This window comes from Choloepus didactylus, chromosome 23 (genome assembly GCF_015220235.1).
Source record: "Choloepus didactylus isolate mChoDid1 chromosome 23, mChoDid1.pri, whole genome shotgun sequence".
In the NCBI taxonomy this organism is placed as follows: Eukaryota; Metazoa; Chordata; class Mammalia; order Pilosa; family Megalonychidae; genus Choloepus; species Choloepus didactylus.
In genome coordinates, this window is record NC_051329.1 from 31,254,434 (window position 1) to 31,265,856 (window position 11,423).

At 40.1% G+C, this 11,423-nt stretch overlaps 1 pseudogene; it reads right to left on the reverse strand.

Annotated features, from left to right (window-relative positions):
• Window positions 1-670: 670 nt before the first annotated feature.
• On the reverse strand, window positions 671-1,561 carry LOC119519332 (annotated as a pseudogene).
• Window positions 1,562-11,423: the final 9,862 nt, after the last annotated feature.

An 11,423-nucleotide genomic window follows, 5' to 3' on the forward strand; every position in this document is an offset into this window, starting at 1 on the left:
CAAAATCAGACTCAAAATACAGTTATGAGAATAGAAGGAAGAAATTTTTAAGGTAAGAGAAGAGAAAATTGGCAGGGCTGTAAAACAATTTAAAATTACAAAAGAGAGCCATTTCAGATAAGGAACACACTGGATATAAAAGAAAAGTAAAACAGGCTTTTCTAAACAATCACACATAATCCTACAGGACATGATTGAAAAGGAGCAAAAGGAAAAAGAAATAAGTAAAACCTTAAAAAAATGTGTAGATAGTAACTGAAAGCTATGGAAGACAGACCCAAAACTCATAAAATCAATATTATTAGTAAAGATACAAAGTGAATGAAATGACAATTTTATGATTTAGTTCAATAAAATTTAAAATAAAAGAAATGTAATTTTAGAGTTTTGGAATGCTTATTCTGTGGGTGGACAGAGAAACATGAAACAGTAAAAAATAAACAAATTTCCCTCACACTGTGTATAATTCAGGGATAAACATTTATTATCAGAACACACAAAAAAAGAATCAGAAGCCAGATATGGGGGTCAAGTTTATTCAAGTGATGAGATGCAGGAGAATGACTACAGAACCTTTGGGGATGAAAGTCATATATTAACCATGGAAGGGAAACTGCAGCGCCCCGGCGTGTGTAACATCTGTCTCTTCTGTTCTGTCCAAGCCCAGAGTTTACTCCGAGTCGCTGCTATCCGAACTGGACCCACTGGAACTGCTGCTTCCAGACTCGGAGGCGCTGCTGCTGCCGAGCCGGGACGGCCCTCCCGAGGGCGTGGGGCCGGATTTCTCTTTCTTGGTAGTTTGTCATTGATCAGATGTCCATTGGCATCCTGCAGCCGCTTCTCTAACTTTCTTTCTTCTCGAGCTAGCTCCTCTTTTGACTTGGCTGCCTGCTTCTTCCCTTTTGTGGAGAATGGTTTTCTTTGTTTTTTCCGTAAACAAGACTTGACATATCTCTCCAGTTCTCCTAACGTGGTGGGTTTCAGGGTCTCAAAGTCAATCCCGATGTCCTCGGGGATGGAGCACCTGAGCCAGCCCTCCTGAGACTGGATGATGTGCACCACCCGGCCCAGTTCTCCCGGGCAGCCAGTTCATGCCCAGGCTAAGGGAGAGCTTCTCATTGTAGCTCATGGCAGCCCCCCTTCTCCTCCTTCTCCCCCTCCCCTCCCTCCCCCTCCTCTTCCTCCTCTCCCCTCCCCCTCCCCCTCTCAGCAGGAGGCCGACGCCTGCTTGCCGCCCTTCCTCCGCTGCCTGCTGCCCCTGGTCCCTGCAGTTGGCCTCCTTGGCAGGAAACTTCTGCTGGGCCTGCTTGGCTGGCGGATCCACTGTAGCCTTCATCTCTTCCTTGGCCTTCACTTTGTGCTTCTTCTTCTTGTCTTTCTTCTTTTTCTCCTTCTCTCTCTTCTTCTTTGGTTTGCCTGCAGCCTCCTGGGGAGGGGGCGTGCTGCCCACGGCCAGCTGCAGTCTCCAGGCGGCCAGCAGAGGCCGGTTTGCAGGGGCCTGGTCGGGGCCTCCCCCGGCCTCTCTCCACTCTTCAGGTGTCGGGGCTCCCTGCGCAAGCATTTTTTCACAAGTAGCACAGAAATGACTGAAACAACCCAACTCCCAGACCTCCGTGGGAGGAAATCAGTAAAGTGGAGATGTGGGCCCGTCTGCCCCCTCTCTGGTGGCAACTTGTTTCTGCCAGCAATTCTGGAGGGGTTTATATGGGGGTAGTCATCAGTATCCTAATAAAAATCACAAAACCGATTCAGATTCCACCACCAGCTCTTGCAACGTGAGGACTCTGGTTAAGGCATGGGTGATAGATGACCATTTTTCTAACTGTTGGCCATTCTGACACTCTGTGAGTTTTGAGGCAGTTTGTTCAACTTTTAATCAAGTTTTGTTCATAATAAAAATCTAACTGGAAAAAAAAACCTTCAGGAAAATCAACCATACTTCTTATAATATTATAAACATATAAATTGTTTCTCAAATATCACCAGAGATGGATTCAGAGAATTCTTATAGGTTAGTAAATGCTACCCATAGATGAACTAAAAATAATTTATAGGATTAAATACAGACTTTGGCAAGGACATTCATTATTAAGTGCAGGAAGTTAACAAAAACTGATTTCATAGGGGAGTTCACAGAAATTTTGTTATGAAATGGAGATTACATGTATTGCAAGGAACATAATTACAGAGTCACCTTAAGGAGATGTAACAAAGATTTTTTTTAAAAATTTTGTCTTTATTAGACAAGTTGTGAGATTACAAAACAATCATCCAAGAAAATACAAAATTCCTGTATACCACCCCAACACCAACACCTTGCTTTGTTGTGGAATATTTGGTACAACTGATGACAGCACATTTTTGTAATTATACTAGCAACTAAAGTCCATGGAATAACTTGGGGTTCACTGTGTGTGTAGTGTAGTTCCATGAATTTTTAAAATTTATTCTTTTCCCATATATGTGATCTAGCATTTCCTCTTTTACTCATATTCAGATATATGATTATTTCAGTGCTGTTAATTAATTGCATTCACAATGTTCTATGCCATCTATGTCATCCACTAACAAAAAATTTCCTTCATTCCAAATAGGAACCCTGTACATTTTAAGCCTTTACTTCCCATTGTGTATCACAACTCTCTACCTTGGTAACCTATATTCTAAATTCTGACTCTATGAGTTTGCTTATTCTCATTGTTTCAAATCAGTGAGATCATACAATATTCCTCCTCTTGATTATGGCTTACTTCACTCAACATGATGTCTTTCAGAGTCAACCATAAAGAATAAAATTCCATTGTAGGTATATATCACATTTTATTTATCCATGCATCAATTGATGGACACTTGGGTTGCTTCCACCTTTTAGCAATTGTAAATAATGCTGCTATGAACATTGATGTGAAAATATGCTCAAGTCCCTGTTTTCCATTCTTTTCAGCATATATGTAGTACTGGGATTGCCAGGTCAAATGGCAGTTCTATACTTAGCTTTCTGAGGAACTGTCAAACTGTCTTCCACAGTGGCTACACCATTTCATGTTGCCACCAGCAGTGAATGAGTGTTCCTATTTCTCTACATCTTCTAAAACACTTGCTATTTTCTCTTTTAAAAAAATAGCAGCCATTCTAATGGGTGTGAAATGGTATCTCATTGTGATTTTGATTTTCATTTCCCTGATGGCTAATGATGTTGAGGATCTCTTCCTGTGCTTTCTGTCTGCTTTGTGGAGATGTCTGTTCAAATATTTTGCCCATTTCTAAATGAAACCAACCCTGCATGTTGAACCAACCTTGCATACCAGGGATAAATCCTACTTGATCATGGTGAATAATTCTTTTAATATGCTGTTGTATCTGGTTTGCTAGTATTTTTGTTGAGGATTTTTGCATCTATATTCATAAGATATTGGTTTGAAGTTTTTTCTTGTGATATCTTTAAAAGTCTTTGGTATCAGGGTGATCTTGGCCTTAGAGAATGAGTTAGGGAGTGTTCCCACCTCTTCAATTTTTGGAACAGTTTGCACAGAATTGGAGTTAGGTCTTGGAATGTTTGATAGAATTCGGTGAAGCCATCTGGTGCAGGGCTTTTCTTTTTTGCGAGGATCTGATGACTGATTCGATGTCTTTACTAGTCACTGGTTTGTTGAGACGCTTTTATTCTTCTAGAGTCAATGTAGGCAGTTTGTGTTTCCAGGAAGTTGTCCATTTCCTCTAGTTTACCTAATTTCTTGCCATACAGTTATCTATAGCATCCTCTTACAGTCCTTTTTATTTCTGTGATTGGGATCAGTAGTAATGCCCTCCTTTGTATTTCTGATTTTTCTTATTTGTATACTCTCTCTTTTATTCTTTTTCAGTCTAGCTAAAAGTTTATTTTATTAATCATTTCAAAGAACTAATTTTTGTTTTTGTTGATTGCCTCTGTTGTATTTTTATTCTCTATTTCATGTAATTCCAATATAATACTTGTTTTTACCTTTCTTCTGCTCACTGTGGGTTTCAGTTGTCCTTTTCTAGTACTGTAATTTTGAGTACTAGAAAAGGACAAACTAAAACAACAGATTTGAAATATTTCTTCTTTTTTAATGTAAACCTTTAGAGTTATAAATTTCCCTCATAACTTGTCCTTGGATGCATCACATAAATTTTAGTATTTTATGCTTACATTTTAATTTGCCTGAAGACAAGAAATAATTTCCCTTGTGATTTCTTCTTGGATTCATACATTGTCTAAGAGTAAAATTAATTTTCTGGGGACTCCTACTTTGACATCTTCCCACATTCCCTCTAAAGTTGGGCTTTGATTTGTGATGCAATCTAAGAGGATAGGCTTATGCTTTATAATATCAATTGTAAATATATTTGATTGCATTTAATACTTTCTCCATATTGAAGCCATTTTGTTTTACACCATGGTTGGTCTTTGCGTCTCTGTCTGTGTATTGCCAGAACAAAAGAGAAAAAGCAAGAACTCTACTTTTTGGGTAAGTGTCCATTGGTGTCATTAGCACTGGGACTTCTGCACAGCCCATTATTGCTGAGGGACTGAAGAGGAATCACTCAATATCTCTTTAACTCATCACAATATTCACATAAATGAAAGACAAACGACAGGTGAATGGAATCAGATATCAGATTTTTATTAACAAAATTGTTGAATGACAGGAATTTGGTGTGTGAAAAATAGAGGTGTCTAACACTGAACCACAGCACTAAGCAGATCTGTCCACACAGACCAGGAAGGGTTAGAGAAGGACATGCCTGCTTTTCCATAACATAGAAGAGGGTAGAAATGAAGAATATCAGTAAGGGACACTAAAATGGTAAAAAAGAGACAAGATATGACAAAAAAAGCCAAAGGATACAAAAATAAGAATAAAAGTAAAAGTATAAAAGAACACCAGAAACATCGCATACTCCCATCCCCTCCTATTATTCATTTACTTTCTGTCCCCATTTTTCTACTCATATGTCCATACACTGGATAAAGGGAGAATGTGCCACAATTTTTTCCAAATCACATGGTTGGTCACACCTTATAAGCTACACAGTTATACAGTTGTCATCAGGAATCAAGGCTACTGGATTCCAGTTCAACAGTTTCAGGTATTTCCTTCTAGCTCTTCCGATACACTAAAAATTAAAAAGGGATGTCTATATAATGCATAAAAATAACATTCAAAATGACCTTTGGATCCATTTGAAATTTCTCAGCCACTGAAACTTTATTTTGTTTAATTTCTCTTCCTCCTTTTGGTCAAGAAAACTTTCTCAATCACTCAATGCTGGTCCAGGCTCAACCCTGGTAGTCATGTCCCATGTATGAGGGAGGGCAGTGAGTTTACCTGCTGAGTGGGCTTAGGGAGAGAGGGCACTTCTAAGCAACAAAAGACATTCTCTTTGGTGACTCTTTGGCAAAATTCAAGGGTCAAAACAGCCATCTGTGATGTGAAGATTAGTTGATGAAAGAAATCCAAAGTGATTTACCATCCGGGCAGAGTTTTTCTAATATAAATATTACAGACACACTAAATTTTACCTCTCATTGAAATATATATGCAAAAAGTACACATTTATGTGTAGTTGATTTTTCACAAGATGAAAAATCATTGAACCACCCCATTTAATCCTATTTTACCAAAACCCAGATAAAGAAATCAAATATTGCCAGAATACCTCCTGCTCCTTTCCAGTCTTCATTCCTCCTAAAAGTAATCACTCTCCTGATTTCTCACATTGTAAATTAGTTATGCTGGTACTTGTGCTTTATTTAAATGGAAGTGTAAAATATAACATTCTTTGTAACACACTTTTTTAACTAAACATTATATTTTGAAATTTATCAATAATATTGCAGTTGGTTGCTCCTATTTCTGGATAGTATTCTTCTGCATGCATATATCATTATTTATTCATTCTACTGTTGACAGAGCCTGTATTTTGCTATTACAAATAGGAAGCAGACATACAGAAAATTAAAAACTTAACTTCAGAGATTAATTAAACCTAAATTCCATGAAAAAAATAAAAGGATTTGTGTTTAGAAGGAGGCATTGGATTCATAGACACCCACAAAGATTGAGTTGAAAAGTGAGGATGAAAATAGGATGTCTGAAAAATTTCCCAAAGGAGTTAGACATAAGGATCTGCACAGGTAGGTGAGTATCTGTCCCCTTCTCCACCCCAGCTTTGCATGAGACAAGGAAAGACAAGAAAGAGGCTATGTCTTGCTCACATGTGGCCCTCTCTCTCTAGCTAAGCCAACTTGGCAGCTGAAATCACTGCCCTCCCCTCTACATGGGATCTGACACTGAGGGGAGTGAATCTCCCTGGCAATGAAGAATATGACTCCTGGGGAGGAATGTAGACCTGGCATCATGGGATGGAGAACAGCTTCTTGACCAAAAGGTGTATGTGAAAAGAAATGAAATAAGCTTCAGTGGCAGAGAGATTCCAAAAGGAGCTGAGAGGTCACTCTGGTGGGCACTCTTACACACAATATAGACAACCCTTGTAAGGTTCTAATGAATTGGAATAGCTAGCAGTAAATACCTGAAGCTATCAAACTATGACCCAGAACTCATGAATCTTGAAGACAATTGTATAAAAATGTAGCTTATGAGGGGTGACAATGTGATCGGGAAAGCCATGTGGACCACACTCCCCTTTGTCCAGTTTATGGATGGACGAGTAGAAAACTGGGGGGGGGGGGGGGACACCCAGTGTTCTTTTTTACTTTAATTAATTGTTCTTTTTCACTTTAATTTTTTTCTTATTATTTTTGTGTGTGGTAATGAAAATGTCAAAAATTAATTTTAGTGATGAATGTACAACTACATAATGGTACTGTAAACAATTGAATGTACACTTTGTTTTGTATGACTGCATGGTATGTGAATATATCTCTATAAAAATGGATTAAAAAAAGAAAAAGAAAGAGGCTATGAACTTGTAGATGTGGGAATAGGTGAGGTGGGACTGAGATGCCCATTGAAAGGAGCAGGAGCCCCAGTGAAAGCCTGGAGACTGATCCCCCTCACTCTGCCCCTCCTCAGCTCCCAGAATGCTGGTGGCCAGGCTCACCACACCCAGCTAGGAGGCTGGAGGAGGCTTTCTTGGAGATCTGAAGCCACCCAAGGCAGAGGCTTCAGATCCATGTGCATCCTCACCCAGTGAACCCCCAGAGGAGCACTGAGAAGCACAGGCCCCCCCCAGGCACACAGAGCCCCACTCAGCTGCTTCCCCCCATGCATGGGGATGTGAAAGTGTGGCCAGGACCCCAGTTACTTGAGGACAGAAAGGTGGTGAACAAAACTCTCACTAAAGAGATGGAAGGAAGGAAACACATAGCATCAGGAGTCTCTCAATTTCTGCAGAACAGGACCTGGAGCTGATCCTTCTGTCTCCACTGCTCCCCCCAGTGCAGCAATCAACATCCTCATCTTAAAGAGTCCCTGTTCTTCCTGCTAGTCCCTTTTCCCCACATCACTGCCACTGTCTTCCTAAATTACAATTAAACTCTTTACCCTGGTGATGGCATTTAACCCCACCCTTCCAGCCACTATTCACTCACTGCATATTGGCTTCCCAGGTCTCTGGGTGATCCCCAAACTCACCACTCTCACACCCACTGTATCACCATCACCTGTTGTTTCCCTTCATCCTGCAGTGCTTGTCGCCAGGTTGCTTCACTGCTCAGATGTCCTCTCTTCAGAGGGGATTCCTAATCTCTCCTCAGAGCCCCCATTTCCCACACCCATCACTCCTGACCTTCCCTGGACATTCTTCTCTGTTATGTTACCATTGCATGACATCCTCTGTGCACTGTTCAATCTCTCTGTCCACTATCTCCCTGTTTTGGTTTGCTAAAGCTGCCAGAATATAATATACTGGAAATGGTTTTGCTTTTATGATGGAAATTTATTTGGTTGTAAATTTACAGTTATAAGGCCATGAAAATGTCCAAATTAAGGCATCAATAGGTAGATCCCTTCTCTGAGGAAAGGCTGATGGCATCCAGGGATCCTCTGTCAAATGGGAAGGCACATGGCTGGCTCTGCTGATCCTTCTCTCCTGGGCTTAGATTCTGGTTTCAGTGGATTTCTCAAAATGTCTCTGGGCTTCTGTCTCAGCTTCCCTGTGCGTAGTTTTGTTTCTCCTGGGTGTTTTCTTTTTAAGCATTTCTGAGCTGTCTCCAAAATGTCTGCCTTTTATCCTCTCATAGAGGGTTCCAGCAAGGGGGTTAAGACCCAACTTGAATGGGCAGGGTCCTGTCTCCATGGAAACAACAGAATCAAGAGGTCCCACCCACAATATGTCTCCCCCACAAGATTCAACTAAAAGAATGTAGGTTTTTCTGGGTACATAATAGATTCAAACCAGCAGACTACCCCCACCACTTAAATATCTGCTCCATAAGGACAGGGACATTCTTTCTCACCTTCACTGTTCTATGACCTGACCTAAGCTCTATTTTGAGAAGTCATCCTTTATCTTCTTATAACAATTTTTCTGTCCTTTGATTTATCCCCCAACACACCTGCTAGAAGTGTCACTACCTGCTTTCTTCCACCATCACTAATACTCCCCAGTTAGTGCTCACTGCCTATATAGGGAGGGTCATTTGTCACTAGAACTACTAATTCTGGGGACACCAGATATTTCTGTGGGAGAGAAACCCAGGCTGCTCCTTCAGCTTTCCTGTGAGTTGTGTCAGATGATGAGGGAGAGGCTAAAGGGTGGGATGTGGGGCTTCCCCAAATTGTCCCGGGTATTTCTTCATGGTCAGAAAACTCTCAGGATATGGCAGAGAAAGAAAAGCATCTACAGCTGAACTTGCCAATTTTATTTTTTCATGTTCCTTATTTTAAAATATAATATTAAATTATATTAGTTTCTCTCTAAGAACACAGTTAACTACACCCCAAAATATGTATTCATTTTTCAACGGTTTAACTAATACATACTCCATTTTATAAAAGTTGCCTTTACTGAGGATTTGTGACCAACAGGAATTCAACACTTTCCCCAAAAATACACGTTCTTATGTATAAATGTCTCTAATCAGTATCTATATTTTAAAACTGCAATATTTGTAATATACAGATATAATAACAAAATATAAATAGTTAACTTAGATCAATAAATAAATAATAATTAGAAAATATTGTCTTGGGAAATGTAGTTTGATCTAGTTTCAATTTGAGCAAATACTTAAGTAGTTGAAGTTTCTTTTACTATTGGAAGAAAGTTTAATTTTTTTTAAAAGAAAGTCCCACATTTCCTGGTGTTTTTCTGGAAGTTGATAGTCTTTCAATCTCAAAGGAGGAAGTGGCCATGAAGGAGCCCATTTCCATGACCAGGAAGAGAAAGTGGAGGATCTGCAGCCAGTGGAGGGGTCCTGTTGGATCCAGGGCCACCGTGACCTTCAGAGGGAGGCCGGCTGGGTGATGCAGCCTGGAGGCTCTGGGGCCTGAGCAGAGGGGAGGGGGCAGAGCTGCTTTAATTCCCACACCCAGTCCCATGGGGTCATTCTCAGAAGCCATTTCAGAGACTTCCATGTATTTAGCATCTCTATTGTCACTTCCAGTTTGGAGGATTTGGATCCTTACTTCCTTTAGTTTGGGGGCCAGTGAAGTTAATTTGATTAGCATTGCTTTCCTTCTCTTTGCCTTTCTGTAGGTGTCTATAAGACTGAGTATTTGTAAAGTCTCTTTCTCTACCCAAGCATCTAAAGATGGTACAGTCTCTGCAAACCGCTATGAGCAAACTTATTTTGCCAACTGATTTCTCTTTGTTCTGTGCAGCCAGTGTTTCGGCAATTTGCTTTTCTCATCTTATGTAAATCTGACTTCCAACAGACTGGGCAATAGCTGAATAACAATAAGGGAACCCCTGTAAACTGATGAAAGGCAGAGGCTGTGGCATGTGACATCTGGACTCATGCCATTTGGCAGCAGCTCCATCACCACCTCCTGCAGCATCTCAGAGATCAGCCCAAAGTCAGGCTCCAGGGAGGTTTGCAGCCTTTTTGTGGCACTGTAGCCACCCACAAGGCTTTGCCCAGTAACCACAGATGCAACAGCCACAACAAACAATAGAGAATGTCCCAGAATTCCACCTGGAACACACCAGCAACTGGTAGCTTGGACAGGTCATCAGTGGGAGGGTCTGGGGAGGAGGCAAGACTTGGAAAATAAAATGACCTTGTGTCCATTATATTCTGATGATCATAACTCTTTCTAATTATTTTTCTTAAAGTGATGTAAAATTGAAATACAGTGAAATGTACCAATCTTAACTGAATTACTGTCAAATTTTTAAAAGTTCCACTCCTCCCTACCCCACAGTGTCCAACAACCCTATCAAGATATGAACCATTCATTTCCAAGAGAGCCACTTAAGTGAGAAGATGAGAATAACAGAACCCAGGGAGAAGGAACATCAGACACAGGCCATGTGCTTTCCCATATGACAGAGGTGTCACAGATGCCAGCAGCCTTTCTTCAGAGAAGGTATCATCCTATTGATGCCCTAATTTGGATATTTTCATGGCTTTAGAACTGTAAATTTGCAAACTAACAAAACCCTGTTGTAAAAGCCAACCCATTTTTTTAGTATATTGCATTCTGATAGCTTTAGCAACCCAAAACAGATCCCATCCAGTGTCATGAGCTGCACTTAATTGCCATTATCTCTTCACTTGCTCTTTCTTTTTTAATTGTGGGAACATATTCTTTGTATGCAATATAAATGTTCCTGTCTCAGCCAATCCCAAGCATATCACTCACTGTGAGTCATTGCATCCACAGTGTTGTGGTGCCTCATCACCTTCCATTACTGATACTTTTCTCCATCTCCCCAACAGAAACCTTGTGCCCTTTATGCATTATTCCCCTTTCACCCTGCCCCTGACTCTGGTAACTTGTACTCTAATTTCTGTCTCAATGATCTTGCATATTATCTGATACTTTCTTTGTAGTTACCAAGAGGCTTCAATTTAATATCCTAAATCTATAATAATCTCATTTGCTTTGATACTCACCTCAAATTTAATAGTATATGAAACTATGTTCCTATCCCTCTCCACCCCCCACCTTTATGTACTTTTTATTAACAAATTGCACATTTAATACATTATGAAGAGAAATCACTAATTTATCACAACATTTTATGCATTTGTCTTTTGGATCCTATAGGAAGTAAAAAGTGGGGTTACAAACCAAAATTACAATAGTGCTGACATTTATATTTACCCATGTCATTGCTGTCACTGGAGATCTTTATTTCTCATATGACTCAATCTATTGTCTATTGTCCTTCCCTTTCATCCTGAAAAACTCTCTTTGGCATGTCTTATAGGACCAGCTGAGTGGAGAAGAGCTCCCTCTTCTGTTGTTTCTCTGAGAATTCTTTAA